We start from the raw sequence: 22,745 nt of genomic DNA, 5'->3' as shown, positions 1-22,745 counted from the left end.
TGCCAGACACAGACACCCAAGTGGGGTGGGGGTGGCAGGCTCTTCTGCCCGGGGGTGGGTGGGTGGGTGGGGCAGAACCAGGCAGCTGCATCCCATAGGGGGCTCCTGGCTCCGTATGGCGGGGACAGGCGGGTCAGGGGCAAATTTTCACTGGGGAGGATACTCAGCACGGCGCACTCCAACCCTTCCCTCCCCTTCCTTTCCCTCCCTCCCTCCCTCCCCTCCACCACCCCCGTCGCTGCCTGGCGCTCCCTCCATCCCCGCGGAGCTGTCCTTCCTCTTGGTGCTGAATCGTCTCCCAATCCCGCCGCCAGGACTCGCTCTTAGCAGCTTCCTTCCAAGAAGACCCCCCCACCCCGTGTGCGTGTATTTTAACACTGCTAGAAAATAAAGTGTGCGGGGCGGGGTGTGTGTGTGTGGGCTGGGCGAGTCGGAACAACAGGATAGCAGAAGGAAGTGTCAGCCCCATTTGGGCTGAAGGCTCCAGGGGAGAATGAGCGCTAGTTATTGGACTTTGGACAGAATCCCTCCCTCCTCTTCTCTCCTTTTAGTTGCTTTTGGAGCGGCGAGTCCCCTTCAGCCGAAGGAGCTTCTGCCCAACCCTTAGACCCATCCCCCCTTTTTTTTTGGGGAGGGGAGGGTGAAACTGGGGAGAGGGGTTAGCATCTCTGCTCCACGGGGGGTTTAATCCATGCTTGGTTGACAAGACTCAGAGCTGTCCATCTCTCCGGGATCTCGCTCAGAGAGCCAGAGGCAACGGGAAGTCGCTTAACAAGCTGGGAAGAGAAGAACCCAAAGGCGGAAAGTGATAGTTAGAGCAAGTCCGCGGGAAGCCTGGTTCTCCGCACTCTTATGGCTTGAAGGTAAGGAGGCAAAGAGAGCGGCAAGGTTTATTCGTCAAGTTTTGTGGATGAGTTTGCATTGCGGAACAGAAAATGTCTAGAGTTTGGGCTGGCTGGATGGCTGGAGAGCAACAGAATATCCGGGATGCACAGATTTCCCCTCCCCCCCCCCATTTCAAATGTATATTGTACAATAATTTACCCGCAGATAATGTCACTCAATAAAATGTCAGATGGAACCATTTCCCGAAATCGGTGGAGAAATGCCAATCTATCAAATTTCAAATTTTAGAACGGCAAACCTCCTGCCTTGTCAAGTCATTTCTTAACTCTGTGAATAAACGTGAGGATAGATTGGCACCGAGGCTGTGACCGTTATAGAATGCTGATGCTTTCCTTTGCCTTGTCGAAGGTGGGGATTCTGTGTTCTTTAGTACCGATGTAGGAGAGGATCACAGCTCTTTCTCCCTGTTAGGATTTGTTGTCACTAATCTTTTTCTTTCGTGGGAATGAGGTAATATAACCATTGGGCCAGCCCAACGATCTTTAGACAGGCTAGCCGCTGAACGCAATCCTATTTATGCACTTGTGTCTATTCTCATTAAATGTTTATACCCAACAATGCTGCTAGATTTCTCTGAGGTTTTAGCTGTTCAGTTTGCTCTGCTCAATACTCTCCAGAGGTCGTTGATCTTTGTTCCTATTCTGCATAGGAATAACTTTATTGCCAACCCATCTCTCTGGTACTTATATCCGGTCTGCTGCTGCGTCTTTCTCTCCAGAAATCAGGAGAAAGTTGATCGCAATTCCCATCCATAGGGTAAAATAAGTCTGGCCCAAGTCCAAATATTGCAGTCCTTTTAAGAAGGGCTGTGTGTGTGGGTGTGTGGGTGTGTTATTTTGTTCATTGTATTTATTTTTTAAGTAATTCTGCTTGCCACCAGCCTTGACTACTTCTGGGAAACCCCACCGGCACAAACGGTGCCACCTCTGAGCTGAGTGGTCGCGAGAGTTTCTAAAACTATTGAGAAAGGGCCACCTTGCAATGCCATCTGTAGCCCTGTCCCATTCTTCCAGTAGGGTGTTCATCTATGGGACTGGGAAGATTGCCTGAGGCAGAGTGCAGGATGCCTTTTAAAATAGTGATACTTTTAAAATATTCTGATACAAGATGGTGTGAAAATGTGCTGGTAGAACTGAAGAGCCTAGTTCAGAAGTCACAGAAGTTCTGTGGAACAGGGAGGGGAATTGCTAATCAGAAGTAGCTCCCTTCTTTGCAAACACGCAGCCATTTCTGTGGGAACATCTCTAAGTATCTATTTTTTCATGTAAATATAATCACACAAAGACTTTTTACAGCATAGCTATCCCCCATTTAAGGACGTTTATGGGCTTCAGATGAATTTTTGTGGGTTGCTACTGGCAACCTAAATGGGTGGCTTTTATTTTGCCCTTTTGTTAACAAAAAAGGAAATATTTGAAAAATGTTAGAAACCTAAAACAATGATTTCCCTGGAAGACTGGGGTTTTCTGCACTTACATACAGCAAGAGACAAGATTTGTTTCCATACCTGGGATTTTTTCACATTATTTTTCATGACGCCTTAAAGGAACCCTGTCTTAAATACCAACCCAATCAGTTGTTGTTCGCAAGAATCCAAAATTATACTGAACAAGAACATTGGAGCAGAGGAGAAAATGGAAAATGGACTCTTATCGATCTAGCAAAGTTCTCTATAAAACAAAACTTCACCTTATAGCCAACCATGCCATCTGAAAGAATGGCAACTGAGAAAGATGAGAGATTATTTGATGGATCCTTTTTGGTGGGGGCAGGGTATTTGGACTTCATGAATTCTTGGCTGCCTTCACATAAATCAGTCAAAGTAAAACAAGGTTAATTGTGGCACAGCATGTTGTGGAACACAGGCACCATTTCGGTCTGTTGTGCAAATAAGGCTATTGTGTTAAGCCATAACCGTGTTGATTTGGCAATAGACGTATTTGGGCAGAAGTGTATTTTATTTACCTGGGTTTAGATTTTAGCATGTTGTGTAAGCCCAGCCCTTCAGTTAGGTGCCTTCAGTTTTCTGGGTGCTGGCTGACTTGATTTGACAGGGCATGTTTTCTTCCCAAGCAAAGGAAGGCGACTCAACCTTTTGGCCTGTGAAAAAGGACAGCTGATGCGAGTTGCAAAAAAGAACAGAAATGTCAACTTTTTATAAAAGCAAAGCAAAATCTGAACTTGGATGGCAGGTGACTTAAGGCAAGCAGGTGAACAATCACCCCATAAAGAGGATTTAATGCTATGATGAAACAATGCGACTGTAGGGTACAAATGCAGAAATGATTGCGTGAAGCTGAAAGTCATATAATGTGGCTTATTTAAGGACCAGGAAAACCCAGAAGGCTTCATTGCTATCAGCTTTTAAGTGATAAGCCAAAAGGCTAAAACTTATAAAGAACGGTTGCTAGAATCGGATAGGACTAGGAGTGACATGATAGCAGCGTTCCAATATCTGAGGGGCTGCCCCAAAGAAGAGGGAGTCAAGCTATTCTCCAAAGCACCTGAGAAGGCAGGGCAAGAAGCAACGGGTGGAAACTAATCAAGGAGAGAAGCAACTTAGAACTAAGAAGAATTTTGCTTACAGTGAGAGCAGTTAATCAGTGGAACAACTTGCCTCCAGAAGTTTTAGATGCTCCAACACTGGAAATTCTTAAGAAGAAATTAGACAACCATTTGTCTAAAACAGGATAGGGTTTCCTTCCTGAGCAGGGGGTTGGACTAGAAGACCTCCTAGGTCCCTTCCAACTCTGTTAATCTGAATCTGAATCTCAGATGACCAAGATTGGAATCATAGCTAAGGGGATATATCTCTACCTTTAGAAGCTTCATTATGTGCCAAGTATGACTTTCTTCGAACCCTTTGCTTTTCCGTAGAGTTTCCCTAACACCCAGGGCAAGCACCCAGGCACCAATCTGCTTCCCACATTTCTAGGCCTTCCCTACTCAATACTTGTTTCCCTAGAGGTGATGGTTGCCACCAGTCTATGCCAGGGGTCTCCAAGCTTGGCAACTTTAAGACCTGTGGACATCAACATTCCTGGCTGGAAAATGCTGGGAATTGAAGTCCACAAGTTGCCAAGTTTGGAGACCTCTGGTCTATGCAGCGAAGATAGGATTCTGGTGTCCTCTGTACCTTCTGCTCAAGAAGCTTGTAAACAGGAACAGATGGGCTTGAGTCATATTTATTCTCGGTGGCTTACACGGACAAGCCTGTTAAAGCTTTCATAGCCATTGTGTGGAAATATTGTTGCCTTCTTACTGATTATCTGATTTCCCTCCCTCAGTTTGGCTCACAGCCCTGGTCTCCTGGTGGTGACCCATCCTCCTTATCTTCCCTAGGCTCCAGGGCCAGATGAAAAAATCAAGTGGCAATTAATTAAAACGCCACCAAATTAAAAACCAAACCGTGTTCCTATTGATATGTTTTGAAGAAAGGGCCGTTCTAAAGGCCTACTTGACTTATCACGGGAGTTAAAATGAATTTCACCATAAATCACAGGTTCTCACTTAGCCCCAGAAGCCTCCCTATTACCATAATAATGGTTTCAGGTGCATACTGATTGCTCTTCAGTAATCCAAATACCTACCTAATTAAACAAAGGATACAGAACTATTGTATTTAACCCAGTTTCTGGACGAAGCCCCCGCTGGCTCAAGACCTCACTCATAATTGAAATAATTTTAATTTGCCAATTGATTGCTTCCCCTAATTCCAGCAACACAGGCTGTTAATAAGCTCTCAGGGCAGGCGAAGGAACTGCTGTCAAAGTAAAACAGCTCTGGCTGGTAGTTAGTAAATATTTAAAGAGTGCTGTTCTAATAGATCAGGTTTAGCGAAATACAGCGGGAAAAAATCCACTTCTTGTCCGATAGATGTTAACAGCAGGCTGGTGGAAGAATCAATGGTTGCATTAGGTAACTCTTCACACAGGAGAATTCATGGGCACAGCTTCGACATCAGGACTCAGAGTAACAGAATAACAGAGTTGGAAGGGACCTTGGAGGTCTTCTAGTCCAACCCCTCACCCAGGCAGGAAAACCCTATACCATTTCAGGGAAATAGTTGTCCAATCTCTTCTTAGAAAGCTCCAGTGATGGAGAAGGAAGGAAGGAAAAGCAAGGAAGGAAGGAAGGAAGGAAGGAAGGAAGGAAGGAAGGAAGGAAGGAAGGAAGGAAGGAAGGAAGGAAGGAAGGAAGGAAGGAAGGAAGGAAGGAAGGACTGACTGACTTGTAATAGTACTTAGACTTATATACCACTTTATAGGGCTTTTACAGCCCTCTCTAAGCAGTTTACAGAGTTAGCCTCTTGTCCCCAACAATCTGGGTCCTCATTTTACTGAGTTCAGAAGGATGGAAGGCTGAGTCAACCTTGTGTCAGTTGGGATCGAACTCCTGGCAGTCAGCAGAGTCAGCCTACAATACTGCATTCTAACCACTGTGCCACCATGGCCCTCCCTCCCTCCCATCCCCCCTCCCATCCTCCCTTCCTCCCTTCCTTCCTTCCGTCCTTCCTCCCTTCCTCCCTCCCTCCCTCCCTCCCTTCCTTTCTCCCTTCTTTAGCATTTACCAACAGCACTTAGACTTATATACTGCTTTATAGTGCTTTACAGCCCTCTCTAAGCAGTTTAGAGAGTCGGCCTCTTGCCCCCCAACAATCTGGGTCCACATATTACCCACCTTGGAAGGATGGAAGGCTGAGTCAACCTTGAGCCAGTGAGGATTGAACTCCTGGCAGTGGGCAGAGTTAGCCTGCAATACTGCATTCTAACAGGAAGGAAGGAAGGATAACAGCATAACAGAATAACAGAGTTGGAAGGGACCTTGGAGGTCTTCTAGTCCAACCTCTTGCTCAGGCAGGAAACTCTCTACCATTTCAGACAAATAGTTGTCCGACCTCTTCTTAAAAACATCCAGACTCAAAACAAGGCCAATGTCATAATATCAAAGCACTTGAACTTCCCCAGACACCAAATGACGGATTTGAAAGTAGGTGGTTGGGAACAAAGATTATTTTACCAGCGCAGTTGAGTGAGTGAATGTGGATTTTATATACGTGGAAAGATGTTGCTCTATCTTAGGAAGCCTCAACAAACATAATGGTGTTTTTTTAAAAAAAAACTCTTTACAACAGTTAATTAACAAGGTTCTTGTGACCTGCATCAGTCTATAATGACCCTTCCTGCCAGTCTGCACTGACCAGCCTTATCCCAATTTAAATCCTAAATCCTTTTAGTCACTCCAGGCTCCTGATGAAGTGAGCTGCATGGCCTCTACAGAAACTGATGCCTTTTAAATACAAGGGAGTAGCGAATCCGAAAAGATGCCTGCAGACTCTTAATATTTTTTTCCCTCACCGTAGGGCAACATGGCTCCCCTGCTGCTAAGGCAGAATCACAGACCAATTGCCCTCCACTTGTGAATCCCTGATGCATGTACGCTTCGGGTTTCTTTCCAGCCTTTGATCTGTGATGACTGGAGGCTGAACCCCACGCCTGACGCTGCTAAAAAGGCTTTGATGTGACGTGACTGATGGGTCTGTTGGTGGAAGGAAGGTTGGAGGCAGCTGATGTGCCAGACTTGGCTGGCAGTCAGGGCCACCGTGATCATGGAAACCTGTCCCCACCAAGGCCCTACAGACAAGCAGCCCCCTCCTCCTCTCCTTCCCATCTGTTCACCCCACTGTCCTCTCCAATCCCGCAGAGCCAAGGCCCCTCATCAAGCTCCTTTCCTTGTTGGGGTGCCCTTGTTCTCCTCGGTTTACTTCCAATTCCCTCCCCCCGCCCATCCATTTGATAAGGAAGACCACACCTGGATTCTTTTATGATGGATATCCAGGCTGCTTTCTCCCTAGACTCAAAGCAACTCACTATAATAAAACACCCACTAGGAAACCGTAGCCCCCACCTAAAATAATCCATGGAGCTCCCCATCTCAAAGTCTGTTGCAGGACTTGCCATTCCTCTCCAAATAATTGCCTCCTTCAAGAAAGCCACCAGAGTAGGCAAACCAGGAGGGGGGAAATCTCATCTTTGGTGTCAGGTCTTCTACAGAGTTGGGGTTAGAATAGAATAGCAGAGTGGGAAGGGATCTTGGAGATCATCTAGTCCAACCCTCGAGTTGCTTGAGCAGGAGAGTCTATTCCAAATATTAGCCTCTACCTAGGATCGAACTCACAGCCTCCTGGTTGTGAGGCAAGAGCTCTATCCTCTAGGCCACCACACTGGACTTGTATCAGCAAAAGTCCCTTTTCACCTCCTTATAGTTAGCCTTATAATTAGCTATTCAAAAGGGCTTCCGTCCGTCCGTCCGGCAGAGAAGCTCATGCTGTGAAAGCAGAGCGTTAGACGCTCTGTGGATGAAGAGCTGCAGGATAAAAGAAAGGAAAACCTGAATGGCTAGAGACGGTGCAGCAAACCTTTCCCTAATGATGTTGGTCCAAGCAGCAGAACGGGGGAGAGATAGCAAGGGGGCCTCTTTGAAGTGGGCTCAAAGGACCTTTGCTTCCCCTTTGCCTGGATTGGCCTATTTCGGGCTGCAGATGGCAGACGGGGGCGGGGGGGCTGTTTGTAGTGATCCTCCTATAAGATTAAAAAAAAACCTCCACCTTCCCGCATCTGGAAATCTAGTCTGGAAGAACAATGCCCCGTTTGCTTGCTTGCTATATTCAGGGGAAGCTTGATATGTGGGCATATGCATGTTTTGTGGGTGTGTTAGAGAGACAGAGAGACAGAGTGGGAGTGACAGACAGACAGACAGACAGACAGAGACAGAGAGAGAGACACAGAGAAAGCGAGAGACAGAGAGACCATTTAAACTGTAACCTTCCTTTTGCACCTGGCTCTGAAACGATGCCAGGACATCGGGATAAAGATGTCCTCTTTCAATTATACTGAATAGAAAGAACACAATTTTTATCCTCCATTTTTCCAAAGTCGACCCCCTTGAGAAAGTCTAAAGCAGTTCACTATTGTCAACTATTCTTGGCACGAATCCCCTCCTATCCCAAATCGTTCCTCTCCATTGTATTTTCTTGGCCTGCCCCCCCCCCAAAGTGCCTCTTTCTTAGCTCTGTCTGATTCTAACACCAACCCCACCCCTTGCGTGCACGCACACACACACACACACACACACACACACACAACACAACTGCAGGAGCTGCCCGTGCAATGGGAGCTCTTTATATGCCTCCCTAATTACCTCCCCCACCTTCTCTCTCCCCAAAGCAATATTGTATATTTTTGATTCCCCAGCCTTCACGTGGGAAGTGCAAATTTGTGATTAGCCCATTCAGAAAATGTAAATGACTTGCCCACCCCACCCCCCACTTCCAGCCTGAGTGGTACGCAGGGATGGGGTAGAAGAGAGGAAGAGAGAGAGAGAGAGAGAGAAAACCCATAAATCAGTCACAGACAGAGAATGCCGTTTTTTTAAACAGCACGGAGGAGTTTAAACAACTGGGATTGCACTGTCCCCAAGGCCTTGCAAAAGCCAAATTAACGGAACCAACCACTGAGGTGCAGCTTATCACCTTGAGCATAATGCAACACCCCCACCCCCCAGCACACACCCCAATTCTGACGGCGTTTAGGATTATTGCCTTCCTTGTCACCCTTACCTGCCTGCAAGATCATCTACCTTGTTTCCTGAAAGATGCTGGGAACATCCACAGCTGAGTTGGCGCTGCCTGAACCATGGATGGTTGTCTATTGCTCAGGGTCAGGTGGTGGGATTTTATTTTATTATTTTATTTTTATTTTTGTGCTTAAGCGGATAAGCTCAAATGGGGCCCTTCATTGAACCAAGAAATGTGGGCAAAAGAATTTGGCTGCAGGAAGCAACAGAGTCAACCCAACGAGCAGCGAGTTGGAAGAGTTTCCTTAGAAGGAAAGGGTGAGATTTGGGCAGAAGACCACGAATGGCGGTGCCTTCGTCAAATATACAGATCAGGCACAGTTGGAGAAGGTTTCCTTCTGGTCTCCTATGATTATTCCTTGCAGCCATGCAGTGATGGCTACACATCCAATGGCTTTCCTATTGGGAAAAAGAAGCGGGCGGCTGACTTTTTTTAAAAATTAATTTTTAGATTTTATTCATAAACATTTTAATACAGCATTTTGACTGGATATATTATTTACAAAAACACAAAAAACATAGCTAGTACTGTAAAAAATATTGTCCCATTTACTACTAATAATATAATAACACATGTTAATAACTCTAATAATACTATGATAGTTCCCATACAGTACAATTCCCACTCTTTGTGTTTAGTTCATTCAGATTTTTAGTACTTATAACGATTATAGTTATACACCATCCCTGTTTTTGATCAGATCGTTCATCGTTGTTCTTCCTCTAACTTCGACCCTTTGTTTTTAACCACTCATAAAATCTATTCCATGTCAAATAGTATTCCAAGTCTTCTTTTTCTTTTATTTTTAAAGTTAATCTGTCCATTTTAGCACATTCTAGAATCTTCCTAATTACCTCTTCATCCGATGGGGTATTCTCATTTTTCCAGAATTTTGCATAACTAATCCTTGATGCTGTCAGAATATGTAAAACTTAATAGGCAGTTCCTTTATCCTAACCCTAAGGGGGCAGCTGGGGTGGGATTCTACCAGTTCGGCACAGTTCAGGCAAACTCCAAAGTTCAAGGTATTTCCTTTTATTCCCCCACTGATCAGCTGTTTTCCAAAGATCAGCTGCGCTGCACGATTTAGATTAGCTAGAAAGCAGGAAATTGTCAGATTTCTTGTTAATCTAAAGCGTGTGGCACAGCTGATTCCCCCCTCACTGTTGTACTGCTTCATCCAGGAGGCCAAGTAAGCCCAAAAACAAAACCCCCATGCCCACCCAGTCACATGACCACCTAGCCATGTCCACCTAGCCACTCCCGGAGAACCAGTAGTTAACAAGTTGCATCCCCTTCCTACTTCCAGTGGGGTAGGGGATAGAGCCATGGATTTTCAGCAGTGATTTCCCATAGCTCTCCAGGGTTCAGGCAGACCATTTTCCAGCCGTCCTTGGAGATGCGAAGAAAGGCCTTCAATCTGCCCGTTTTGAGTTTTTAGAGCTGGGCTGCTTCTTTTCATCCCTCTGCTACAAGGACTGGAGCAATTCATGAGGGTCTGCATGGGACCTCCCAGATCAGGGTCAATCTATCTCTGAATTCCTACGGGTGGGAGCAGGTGGTCCATCACTCTAATCTTCTGTGGTCAGCCTTGAAGGCAGCAACAGAACCGTCATCCTATTCATCGCCTGCCCAATGGGAGGAACTCAGCAAGGTTTTTCCTAGGTCCTCATTGAATGTCCTCACAGTGGAAGTGAGGAGGAGTCTATGAACTCAGCCACATAGAAGCACCTACAGAATTTCTTTTGTGGTTAGAACTATTTTCCTACGGAAGCATGGATTATTCCGAGCAGCCAGGCAAAAGGAAATTGCTCTGCTTTTACATCATATGACCTATGATCTTCGAGCCAGAGATGAAAAGGGCTAATCCAGTGTGAAAAACCGAAGCCTTTTTAAGTGAGCGGTCCAAGGATAAAATAATATCCTCTTTGTGGATATTTTGCTATGGGTAGAAAGGGGTGTTAGGAAGACTTTCTCTTTCTTCTGGCACAGTGTTCATTTTGAGAGGATGCTGTCTGTGACCCCTAATCCCAAACATCTGATCCACAGAAAGACCATGATGCTAGAACAGGGGCCTCCAACTTTGGCAACTTTAAGAAGTTGAATTCTGGCAGTTGAAGTACACAAGTCTTAAAGTGGTTGCCAAGGTTGGAGATCCCTGTCCTAGAAGATCTTGGCATCCCACCTTTTAAGGTAACGTAGGCAATGCAAGGAGGAGATGAACCTGGGTAAGGTAATCATGAAAAACGAGACTGTCAGAGCTTGTCCTCAGTCATTTGTGTATTGCCTGAAAGATACCAATGTTGGGCCCTGGCCAAGTCCTTCCCATAGCCTCCAGATGTCGCTTATGACATCTGAGGACACTGATGGATACCTTGATGAGGAAAATATCACTTGCTACACAAGATCTTCTGTTGATCAGTTTCTGGAAGTGGAACCACCGATTGCTTTTGGGATGGATTCAAATTCCAATCAACTGTGGGGTCCTGGGTGTTCAGTTGTGTCAATTGTGGGGTTCTGGGTGCTTACTGAGTTTGGTTCTTTTTTTGCAGGTGTTTCATGATCAACTAGGTAGCATCATCAGTGGTAGAAGGGAATGGGGTTTGCGGAAGAGGAGGAGGAAGAGGAGGAGGAGGAGGAGGAGGAGGAAGAGGAGCAGCAGGAGAAGGAGGAGGACTGTGGGGTCCTTCGTAGGCTCTGAACTTGGTGGTTTTCTTGAAGACATTTCACTACCCAACTAGGCAACATAATCAGTGGCTTTGCTCTCTATTTTTATGTAGCTGTAGAGGGAGTTGATAATCATCATTCCCTTCCCTAGCTTTGCCATGTTAGAAACCTGGAGACCATGAGATCTTGTCTGCCTTGGGCATGAAGGTGGTGGGGTGACCTTGGGCCAGTCCCTCTCTCTCAATCCCAAGAAGAAGGCCAGGACAAAGGCAAATACTTCCAAAAACCTGGCCAAGAACCCTGTAGGCAATCATGAGGAACCCACACTGACTTGAGGACCCCAAATTGTTCCATATGTTATGAACTTGCAATGCGGCTCTTGAAGTCCCTTTGCAAGAGGAGCAGGTGAGAAGTTCCTCCTCTTTGTTGTTGTTGTTGTTGTTGTTAGTTGCGAAGTCGTATCCGACCCACCGCAACCCCATGGACAATGTTCCTCCATTTAAGCTCACCCCGACCGCTTCAGTGACTCCATCCAGCCTCCTCCTTCTCTGCCATCTCCTTCTTCTTCTTTTGCCCTCCATCGTTCCCAGCATTAGGCTCTTCTTCTCCAGGGAGTCCTTCCTTCCTTCCCATGAGGTGGCCATGAGTTTCATCTTCAGGATTTGGCCTTCTAAAGAGCAGTCAGGGTTGATCTCCTCCAGGACTAACCGGTTTGATCTTCCTCCTCTACCTTATGGTTAAGGAAGCCTCACAATAACGGGGCTGCAGCAGTGAAACGGAGGGCTCTTCAGTTCGCAATTAAGCCAAATGGACTGCTTGAAGCTTTCACCACCTCTCCTTCTTTGGCTTCAGCCTCCTGTAATAACAATTAAAGCTTTTTCAATTAGCTTGGCTCTCAGGGGGCAGCCAAAAGTCAATATGTTCTTTCCAATGCAAATGAAGGGCTCTGCCAACTGGATAATCCTTAATGATTTGCAGCTGCACCGGAAAGAGTAGACCTGGCCCCATTTTGGTAGCGTTGAGTCTCCAAGATGTGTCTGGAAAGAGGGATAAACTGGTTAGCCAGCATTGCTTTCGATGAGGTCTGTGACGTCATCTTGGAAGGAAAAAATGTGTAAAGAACCCCAGCTTTTGCTCTGCTCATGTTTTTGCCTTGTTCCCGTGAAGAGGATTCATTCCTGGCAGCAGAATAAGGTCCCAATCCAGCCAGATCAAGCCTCTCCTTCTCCTTTGCAGGCTCCCACCTTCCCACCTGTGGCTTAGGGCCCACCCAGCCCTCACATTGAGGTGAGTCATCAAAGATCCCAAGCTGGGTCCATGGATACCTGGCACATCCATTGTGTGTTGACTTGTGGATTTCAACCTGTCATTTGCTTCCCCTGGATGGGGTGCCAGAAATGTAGCGGGTATCCTCTGTGACTTTAATTAAAAGAAGGGTCTGTTAATTACATGGCTACCCATGCTGCAAAGTGCTAACTTCTTTCTCTTCAGGTAGCTGACAGGTTGTGCTAAAATAGAGTCAGGGGCACCAAGAGGAGGCCAAGAGTCTTGGCAACATGTTGTGAGACTCACAAAAAGGATGCAAAAGCAAAATAGTGAATCTGGATTTAACATTTTAATTTTCTGAAAATCAGTAGTTGCTGAGGAAAAATAAAACCAGGGGCTGCCTTGAAATCCAGGCGACTCCCTCTCTGGGCCAAAGATGGAGCATCCAGGCAGTCAGACTTAGCGGGACTTTTTTGCTTTCTCAGGCAAATGCTGGGCAGGTGGGCGGGGGTAGTGGTGGTGGTGGCAAGAATTAATTAGAGGGATGTTCCTCATGTCATGCAAGAGCAAACAGAGATTGAAAAAGTGGTGAGATATAGGTAGCTGACAATATCTCAGGAAAAAAGTAGAAGGTTGCCAGAAGGAAAGCAACTTGGAGTCCTTCTCTTCTCTTCTCTTTTCTCTTCTCTTCTCTTCTCTTCTCTTCTCTTCTCTTCTCTTCTCTTCTCTTCTCTTCTCTTCTCTTCTCTTCTCCTCTCCTCTTCTCTTCTCTTCTCTTCTCTTCTCTTCTCTTCTCTCCTTCCTTTCCCCTTTCTTTCCCCTCACCTCCTCTCCTCTCCCTCTCCTCCCTCCTCCTCCTTTCCTACCTTGACAAATGTGTTAGTCATAAGTTGCAGGTATTGGATGCTACAAAGCCTTTATTGAAGTCAGAGGTGTCCACAAAGCATAACCCCAAAAGTCATGATGTTGACCCAATGGTTTGTCATGCATAGAAAAACAGGCAGAGCTCCAGTTGCACCATTTGTGGTCACCTTCTTGACTTTTGAGGATAGTTCTGATCGTTGCATACCAGATTTGTGCCTCCAGAAAAAAAGGTACCCCTTGAAATCTTTTTGTAAATTTGTAAATCGGATTGACTTTTCTCTCATCCCAAGACAATCCTACCTGGGTTGGGTTGCGTTCTAGAATAAAACAAATTTGGGTTCAAAAGGAATGGAGAGGGACTCACTCCTGTCCAAGGGAGTTGTGTAATGCTTTCAAACTACATTTTATTTATTTATTTATTTATTTTATTTGATTTGTCAATTGTTTACAAGATAATAAGTATAAATGTATACATAGTTGTGAATACATGAAATGGGTACATATAAGAAAAATAAAAGAATAAGAGAAACAATAGGACAGGGACGGTAGGCACGTTGGTGCGCTTATGCACGCCCCCTACAGACCTCTTAGGAAAGGGGTGAGGTCAATAGTAGACAGTCTAAGGTTAAAGTTTTTGGGGTTTGGGGAAGAAACTACATTCCTGGCAGGCATTTACAAGCTCGCTAGCCTCTTTTCTGGGCTGTGCTTAGTGAATTGTGTGAACTTTGTTTCCTATTCTGCAAGAGTTTGTTTCTAATTTACTCCGTAGCCAGTCCCTGTGTGTGCTCCCATTTACTGAAGTACACATAACATTTTTGCAGAATTGGATTTCAGCCTCTGAGTTCTTATCTTGAATTCTTTTCCATAATCTTAGTTCCATTTGCCCTCTATATAGTTGGGAGCTAATGATGTTCTTGTGTGATTTTGTAATGGATTGGAAAGCCTTGGTCATTTGAGACCCAGATAAGCAAAGCATTGCGTATTCAGAGCACGGAGCTATGCTAGACATTCATTCCTCATTTTTCCTTCCCACTCGGGTTCAGATTTGCAAAGAATAAATAAACTGGAAGATGCCCGTTAACCCTGCTGTGGAGAGTGAAAACCGTCAGATGACAATAGAGCGGTATCTTGAGAGTAGCTGGGTTGTCACGATGAAGACAGGCACACACAACTGACGCATGAGACAATGGTTCTTTCTAAGTTTCCTGCTTGAGTGTTGCCAGGAGAGCATTTCTGTTTTGACCCATCAAGGAAAAGCAATTGGAACATAAAGGAAGGTGTCTGTCAGCATGTCAACATTAGTAACAACTCAAGAATTTTGTCTGCCTCTCTTTGTAGTCAAAACAACATTTTTGACATCCAAGAACAACAGAATGGGAAGGAACCTTGGAGGTCTTCTAGTCCAACCCCTGCAGATGCAGGAGACCCAATACCATTTCAGACAAATTATGGTCCAATCTCTTCTTAAAAACCTCTAGTGTTGGAGCACCCACAACTCCTGAAGGCAAATTGTTTCACTGATTAATTGTTCTGGCTGTCAGGAAATTCCTCCTTAGTTCTAGGTTGCTTCTCTCCTTGATTAGTTTCCACCCGTTGCTTCTTGTCCTGCCTTCTGGGTGCTTTGGAAATTAGGTTGACCCCCTCTTCTTTGGGGCAGCCCCTCAAACATTGGAGCACTCCCATCATGTCACACACACACATGCAGTCCTTCTTTTCCTTAAACTAGACACATTCCTGTCCATCTGAGTCTACCATATGTATTCTTCATAGCCCGTTTCCCGAGAAGCAATCTTATTGACTAGAATACTTGGCATTATAAAATAGACTCTCAACTCTTGGGATGGGAATTAACAGTGGATTTCGAGCATTAAAGGTCCAGCAAAACACCTGGGAACCACCTATGTATGGAGAAAGATTATTGCAGGTCTGATATGAATTAAATTGGAGCTTAAGGAAAAATGCAAAATGTAACGACAAAAGGCCTTCAGTAAACTTCTAGACCCGTGTGGTGAACCTATGGCACTCATTGTCAGCATTCCAGAAAACCTCCATTCCAACAAATAACTCTGAGACAGGCATCTTCTCAAAAGTCCTGTTTTATTTGGATAGTAACCTTGCACATCTGGGAAATCCCAAATCTGAAAGTTCTGGGCTTCCTTACAATAAGTAAAAACTACAAATCCACCCCCTGTACCCATCATCGCATAATATGCCCCAATCACTCTCCATCCCAACTAGAGATGTCCCCTCACCCAGGTGCAGACATAACATAACCTTGACTTAGAAGAAGAATGCTATTATGTCTAACCACGTACACTCCAAGAAATTCCCCCCTCCCGTTTTCCCAGGCTCAAGAATGTGGCAGTGTGGAAGTGTCTGGTCTCAATATGGCTTCCAAAGCTGAAACTCTTGCCACAGGTGGCACGCTGAGCCCTCTCTGAGGGGACGCACGCTGTCACCCAGCTCAGCTCCACCGCGCATGTCTGCGCACCTCCCACCAGCCAGCTGGTCTTCGGACCTCTGCCATATAGGTTCAGGGAGTGAGGTGTATGTGGGGGGGGGGGATGCATGCACAGGAGAGCAGGACACATGCATGGGGTGTGTGCGCATTGCATTATGGGTATGCACACACATGCTTTTGGTACTCGGTGCCAAAAAGGTTCGCCATCTCTGTCCTAGACTGACCCAGAATCCAGCCCTCAGTGAGCATCCCATGGTTCGAGACCAATTCCCCGTTCAAAATCCTTTAGGCAGAAAAAAAGGACCATTGACAGAAGTTGTGTTTCTCCTTTGCGTCATTGTCTTTCATGCAAAACCGTAATGAAATTGGCATGATCTCTCCATTGAGTTCCTTTCATCCAAAATGCCCACCTTCTTCCATGCAAGCTCTCACCTCCATCACATGGACCCTAATCCACCTCCCATAATTAAAAACATTAATGTTCCAGTTGACATCTGGGTGTGAAAGATTATACTTCCCCCGAATAATGAGGGTGGAAACTTTCAATGAATATATAGAAGCTCATTAAGGACTTTTTGGAATTAAGTGAAGACAGAGCCGGTTTTTCCATCTCTTGATGGGAGGGAGATGTAGATGGGGGGGCAAAGTTCCATTGCTTGAATCCTTCCGCACAATGTTAACTTCACATCCTCAAGGTACTAATTTGAAATTAATCAGTGTAATGGTCTGTTCTTTCTCTCGTTCCACCGCTTGAAAATGAATGGTTGCTGACAGCAAAGACTTCGTAATTATTTGTTTTTAAAAGGCTTATTGAGAATTGGAGAAGAACAAAGATTTTTTGATGAAGCAATAAAGTCAGTTGGGCTACACAGACACTCCAATTCTCCTGCTGACCCAGGACAATTTGCACTGAAGGGTACTGCCCCATTAAAATGCAAAATTAAGCCCCTTCTTGGCTGGGTAGAATCATAATTTCAGAACTCAATGTAGACTTTATTACACAAATGGATGCGCACACCAGATGCTGGCGCCTTGCTCCCATTTCATGGCCATTATGTTTGAATTGATGTTGGCACCACTGTGACAATTATGGAATGAGAGTTTTCGGATGTTAGGTTTGTGTGGAAATGTATATATTGTCCTTAAGGTGAAATTGCAGCCTTTTCTGCTTCAAATATAGCAATAGCACTTAGACTTATATACCGCTTTATAGTGCTTTACAGCCCTTTCTAAGCGGTTTTATAGAGTCAGCATATTGCTCCCAGCAATCTGGGTCTTCATTTTACCCACCTTGGAAGGATGGATGGCTGTGTCAACCTGGAGCCTGGTGGGATTTGAACTGCCAAATTGCAGGCAGCCGATAGTCAGCAGAAGTAGCCTGCAGTACAGCACTCTAACCACTGCACCACTGAGGCTCCAATACACGGTGTTGAATGTGTAGGTCAAAGATGCTGAGTAGGCAAGTCTTTGGATGTTGGTCAGTGGAAGCTCTCAGAAATCCCCATCATTAGCCAGGTTGGTTAGGAAGTGACATGGATTCCCACTTATGGCCAGGGTTAACATCATACGTCAACTGATTCAGAGACTTTGGGTCGGCTGGCAGAGATTACCATATCTTCTTATGGATTCATGGCACATCATCTAATTCATTAAAACATCTTCCATGTCTACTTAAAATGGATGGCAGGAGAGCATAAGAAACATCTGACCATGCAATTAGAATAGGCTGATTGGTTTCTCCAATGATTCCTTAACGTGCTGCATAGCTAGACTTGATGGAAATCTTAGATTTTATGTAGATTCTATACATTTCCAAATTACAGAAAGTGCCAGAAGGACTGGATCAACCTATTCTCCAAAGCCCCTGAAGGCAGGACAGAAGCAACAGATGGAAACCAATCAAGGAGAGAACCAACCTAGAACTAAGGAGAAATTTCATGACAATGAGAACAATTAATCAATAGGAAAACTTGCCTTCAGAAGTTGTGGTGCTCCATCACTGAAGGCTTTTAAGAAGAGATTGGGGAGCTATTAATCTGTAATGGTATATAGGCATCCTGCATCGGCAGGGGGTTGGAACAGATGACCCCCAGGGTCCCTTCCAACTCTATTATCCTGTTACCTGTGTGTTATGTGTTAGAAGTGTATAGGAACCAATTCTTCAAAGAGCCCAGCTCTCCTTCAAGGGAAGTCCATTGCTGAAGTAGCCCTTGGGAAAGCTAGCAGGGCACTGCAGCTCAGTTGCTTTTATCATCCTTCAGAGGGGTGAATTACGCTACAAGATTGGCGGCTGGGGAGATGGTTGTTAGGGTACAGCCAGCCCATGAATCTTAATTGCACTTCCTTGCCCTAATGAAGTAAACAGAGAGAAGGCTGAGCCAAGTTTATTCAGAACTCACCAAGATGTGACTTTCCTAGAAATCCGAGCAGATACAAACCAGGGAGGTCCACCTCTTTCCGCCTGGGCAGGAATGAGAAGAGAGTTCTCAAGGTATGAGAATAATTCCGAAGATGAATTTGGAATTACAGGTGGGAGGCGGGGATATCCGCAATCCCATGATATTGGGGGGGGTAGGGCAATAGTTCTAAGTATGAGGAACAACCATTAAACACTTTTTTAAAGTGCTGTTGTAACTTTGTACCATCGCTAAACAAATGGTTGTGAATTGAGAACTTTTTGTAGAATATTTTTCAGAAGAGCATAATTATTTGTATTATATTGACAGTCTTCAGTTGCAAGAAAGAAAGGGAAACTGCTGTTTTATCCTTTCCTCAACACAGAACCTCCTGAAATCTGGACTGCAATTCCTGGAATTCCCAGTCAGGGTGGATGGATATTCAGAGTCCTGGAATGTCAGCGTTACAATTTTAAGTGGAAATGAGAGAATCTTTTGAAGGCCTTGGATTTTTGAAGGATTTGGACAAAGATCTTAAACAGGACTCCGTTCTGAAATCTTGATGATTTGTGTGGCTTTGAAAATGGGGCAACTTCTCTTCACAAACTTTTATTGCTGTTCAGTAAATTAAAAAACAACAAGCCATCACTCTTCCTTTGATAGTCCAAAACACAATATTTTGTGAGGGAAATGTTGCATCAGATGGAAGACCTCATGCTGGCTGGGGAATTCTGGGAGTTGAAGTCCACATGTCTTCAAGTCACCAAGGTTCTCCAGAACTGGTCAGAACCTGCTGAAGACCACCTCTGTTCTGTAGGCACCTAGAGTTTGAGATGAGTTCAAGCTCTCCACTCAGTCTGAAAATTGCCCACTAAGCTTATTTCTCTTCTAGTTTTCTTGTACTTTTGGGAACGTGGTGGGTTGGGTTCTGGAGAATTCTTTCTGATGCCATTTGGAAGGTTTCTCATCCCCAAACAGTACAGACAAAGCCAGCAGGGCCTTGAGTGGACCAACACTTACATATACAATGTTTTCCCAATCATTTCCTGTAACCTTTCAGTGCTTCACTTCAAGAAAGTGAACTTGTATTATGGAACAAGACCTCCTTGGTTGCAAATGATTGCAATTATTCAGCAATGAACTGCTGGAGCTGGCTAAATATTGTGGCATTCGTTAAACTGAGTTACGTAAAATGTTCCTAAGCATTGCGTCTTTCTCAGAAGCTAGCAATAAAAATCTTCCTTACGTTTTACTGGGGGTGGCTGTGCTACTCAGCTTCTTTGAGGCGGGGGCACTGTCTATTGCATCCTAAACCAATGAGAAAAAGAGCAGTTTTAAGCAGGGGTGGGATTCAATTTTTTTTACTACCGGTTCTGTGGTTGTGGCTTGGTGGGTGTGGCTTGGTGGGCATGGCAGGGGAAGGATATTGTAAAATCCCCATTTCCACCCCACTCCAGGGGAAGGTTACTACAAAATCCTCATTCCCTCCCCACCCCACTAACCTGATTTCCAGCTCCGTTCTCCTGTGCAGGACAACCAAAGAAGACCCAGCCGATCAGCTGGGACTCAATGGGAGGCAGAGAGGAGATGGGGTTGGCGGGGCCAGTCAGAGGCGGGATTGGCTGGTTCTCCAAACTACTCAAAATTTCCGCTACCGGTTCTCCAGAACTGGTCAGAACCGGCTGAATCCCACCTCAGGTTTTAAGGAAAAGGAGCTGGATAACTTTTGCAGAGCTAGCTGGTCCCAAAGAAGGCACCCCAAAATTGTTGGGAATGTCAAGGGTTTTTTCCTCCTATTTCAAGTGACAGTAACATCTCCTTATTTGATTGATTGACTGATTGCAAAGCTGCCTGTCAGAAGAATTCAGGAGACAAACAATGCACTGTAACAATAAAAGAAGAACCAAATAGCAAACAACCATCAGGGGATTTTATAAAAATGAAAAACAGTCATAATGTTCTCTTTTTGCCTGATTAGAGAGAGGCACCTTTAAGTTCTCTTTGATGCGATAAATGCAACTTCTTGGATCAGCACACCCAGCATTGTTAAATGATTTTGCTTCAAGGGCAATTAGATTGGATTTCTCAACTGATAAAGCTTTCTGAATTAAACTGGAATGTTGATTCAGACAACCCAACGGAAGGCTTCCCCATTAATTCCAGAGGCTTCTGTGCATGCACAGAAATGACTTTTTTCTTGCCGATTCAGAGATTCAAATGGAAGGATTTATTTTTTTGATTTGTCAATCACTTATAAGGTAATAGATATAAGTATAAACATGAGTAAGAATGCAGGAAATAGGTACGAATAAATGGGGACAATAGGACAGGGACCTTTTTAATATTCCCCAAAATATTTCATTCTCTAGGAGGGCGGGTGGATGCTGACTTTCTACAGGAGGGAGAGGCAAGAGGGTGTGCAGGGGGTGTCAAAAAACATCAAAATGTTTCTATGTCTGTTGCAGTGCAGAGTGGTTGAATCACATGGTCGGGGCCCTAATCTTGACTTTCTGATTCTCCAGAACTGGTCAGGACCCGCTGAATGCCACCTCTGACCAAATGCCCCATGGAAATCTCTGGGGAGGGAGAATCTGACTCCGCCCTTGAAGCACCCGCTTTTCCAACATGGTCTGCACAAATATCCCCTTCTCCCAAGAGGCCCCCTCCCCCCACCCGCCCTCTGTCTCCTGGAGGCATGAAACAGCCCAGCAGCTTTTGTAACTCAAACACACCGGCCGTGTGAGAAAGGCGAGAACCCAGTTGGTATTTAAGGGCAATCTTGCCTTATTTAAGCACCCAGAGTGTCTAAATGTCAGCGCCGACCCTGGTCTGCCTTTGGTCCGATCAAATAAAAAGGGGCTTTGAGTCCAACGGCTTAAGTTAAGAAGCTGCATCTCATAACCTTTTCCCTTCCACTAATTCCTCTCTGATTCGGGGGGAGGGGGGGAGGCAGAGAAAGGCGGGCAGCAGACGAAGTCAGGATGCAGCCTCCAAATTCTACCCACTTCCCAATTCCTGCACTGGCCTGTAGCCTCCTCCAAAGGAATTTTTTTGAGGTTGCAAATACTGTATCGGGATATGCATCCTGTTTCAAGTAGAAGTGGACCGTGTTTGTTTCCCCAAAAATGCAACCTACCCTGAAAGTAAGTCCCTAGCTTGATTTTTAACATGTGTACCCAATATAAGCCCTACCCCCCAAAATAAGCCCTAATGAAGATTTCTCCCACTCCAGAGTGCACGGGTTAAAAATTAAGCTAGGGTAGGGATGGGGGGAGTACTACTTGCCCTACTACTTGCCTTTGGACAGTTATAGCCAGGCCTTGCACACACCCCGACACCTGCCTCGCCAGCACATTTCTTCTGCAGCCGGCAAGGCTGGCAAGGCTTTCCTGAAGGCCTCTGTAGCTGATAACAAAGCTCTGGATCGATCCAGAGCCTCCGATCTCGGCCGACTCTTCCATGCACAAGCTGGGAGGAAGAAGGCATCTCTTGAGACCTGCTTGAGCAGAAAACTGATTCCCAGTGTTGCAGAACTGCCTTTCTTGAAAACCCATCTCCCCGCCCTCATCTTGGCCCCAAGAGGCTCCCTTAGTAATTGATTTGGATGCATCTTGGTGCCAGAAAGCAGAGAAAACCTGCTGTTTAGCTAATCAGGCCTATCAGTTATGCCTCAGCAGGAACTGCTGTGAGAAGCAACTCCCTTTTTCTCTTCTCCTCTCAGCCTCCTCTCTGTTGCATCGGAGATAAATCCATGTTGGAGGGGCAAAGCCCCTGAAATGCATCGCTTAGATCCGGCCTTCTCTTCCAGTCACTTCCCCTCTCGGAAGGATTCAGACAAACAGGATTAGGCTCCAAGAAAGGTGACAATGAAGAGGTTCGGGAGATGGACGAAAGACTCCCTGGAGGAAGAGTAAGCTTTCGGAAAAGGGGATGGTTGCGCTTTTCAGTGATCTGAAAGTAGAAACCAAGTTCTTCTTTTCCAGATGTCTCAAGTGCCCCCAAATAATGGTTATAGGAAAGCAGCAGGTTCCTTTGCTGGCTGGGGAGTTCTGGGAGTTGAAGTCCATGAGTCTTAAAATGGCCCCCTCATGTTTCCTGCTCCCCATCCACAGCAATCCAGCTTTTGTGAAAATCAGCAGCCAAAGCTGACCAGGGCTGCGGGTGGAGAACAGCATCAACCAGCTGTAGCAATGAGATGGCCTGTGGGTGTTTGGCCAACTTACCACAGCTGGAGGAGCTGGAAAGGAACACACACACACACACACACACAGAGTACATTTCTTGCTTTTCCTGTAGAGCAGGGTTCTTAAAGTTGCCAAGGTTGGACACCCCTGCTGTAGAGGGATGAAATTTTCATATCCAAAGACACAGGTATGAAGCCACATTTGTGGTCTGGGATAAGAGGGGTGAAGAATATCAACCATGAAACTCTCTGAGCTTCAGGGCCTGCCCAGGACATGGGGGATGGGTAGAGTTGAATCAGTTGATGGCAGGATAACAGGGAAGAGAAAGAAGATGGATAGAGGAATCAGTTTAGGAGTCTGGACTG

General features: G+C 45.4%; 1 protein-coding gene across 2 annotated transcripts in view; it reads left to right on the top strand.

Annotated features, from left to right (window-relative positions):
- Nucleotides 1–235: 235 nt before the first annotated feature.
- Nucleotides 236–22,745, top strand: part of DRD2 (dopamine receptor D2) — a 36,308-nt gene continuing 13,798 nt past the window's right edge. For both annotated transcript variants that reach the window (XM_087969759.1, XM_087969761.1), the window contains exon 1: nt 236–863. The gene's annotated coding sequence lies outside the window, so the exon portion shown is untranslated. The remainder of the gene's footprint in view (nt 864–22,745) is intronic.

This window comes from Notechis scutatus, chromosome 7 (genome assembly GCF_049901735.1).
Source record: "Notechis scutatus isolate UNSWTSFEM ecotype Mainland chromosome 7, rNotScu1.2, whole genome shotgun sequence".
Lineage (NCBI taxonomy): Eukaryota > Metazoa > Chordata > Lepidosauria > Squamata > Elapidae > Notechis > Notechis scutatus.
This window is presented reverse-complemented; position numbering and strand designations above follow the sequence as displayed.